General features: G+C 39.4%; 1 non-coding gene across 1 annotated transcript; it reads left to right on the top strand.

Annotated features, from left to right (window-relative positions):
- The first annotated feature begins 909 nt into the window (after nt 1–909).
- On the top strand, nt 910–1,016 carry LOC125584719. Its single transcript, XR_007321628.1, has one exon. It is a non-coding gene; the product is annotated as a small nucleolar RNA R71 (small nucleolar RNA).

Raw genomic sequence — 1,016 nt, forward strand, 5'->3', positions numbered from 1 at the left:
GCTTGTATCTCAACCCTCTCCACAACCTTGTTGTCAGCCTTCTCCACAATATGTACTTCAGCCTTGGCTACAATCTCTGTTGCAGCCTGTCAAATCTCAATTTCATACAAAAGTTTTTTAATCTCATCCACTTTTTTCTCATGATCATTCAATTCAATCATAGAAGCATAAGTATAGAGGATGACATTGCAATACTCTTTGGGATTCTGCTGTGATGTCCCTATAGAGATCCCAATGATTTGAAGCTTGAGGAGAGGTTGGAGAATTTATTGTTGAGGTTAATGTAATTTCCATCAACCTTGTGTGGAGCTTCTTCAATAAATCTCCAATGGTCTTCTCTTGTCTAGATTGAGATTCCAAAATCTGTTTAAGAGCTATATCTGTACTAATCTCTTGTGGAGACGAAGAACCGGCTTGACCTTGAGGTGAATGGTAGTTGGGTTACGGTGGGTAGCTACTTTGTTGATTTATGTACGATGGCTTCTGCTGGTAGTTATTCTGATACAAAAAGTTAGGCTCCTTCTACCATGTACCATTAGCATTGATGAAACACATCTCTTGTTGACCTTCTAAACCGTCAACTTCAGTAGACTCAGTGGCATGTTCCTTCACTTTCTCACCAACAAAGTTAACTTGCCTTTATTGCACCTTATCAAAGAAAAGAAAGTCTAGCTTGTCCTTCAAAGACTCTAGCTCTTTGTTAGCGTGCATATCATCACCCCAGCTCCTCTGTTGATAATGTCATACTCGTCACTATAAATGGAGTCACTCTGAGCCAAGTTATCCACAAGCTCCATTCCCTCATGCACATACCTTTCCAAGAACTTTCCATTGCTTGCAATGTCAAGCATGTTTCTGCATTTAGGTAAGACTCTTCTGTAGAAGGTGCTCATTAAGCTCTCCATGTTAAAGCCATAATGAGGACATCTCAAGGTATAGCCCTTGAATCTTTCCCAAGATTCACCAAAATCTTCTAAATTCTTTTGTTCAAACCTAGAGATCTCATTTCTTATCTT

Source organism: Brassica napus, chromosome C3, assembly GCF_020379485.1.
Source record: "Brassica napus cultivar Da-Ae chromosome C3, Da-Ae, whole genome shotgun sequence".
NCBI lineage: Eukaryota > Viridiplantae > Streptophyta > Magnoliopsida > Brassicales > Brassicaceae > Brassica > Brassica napus.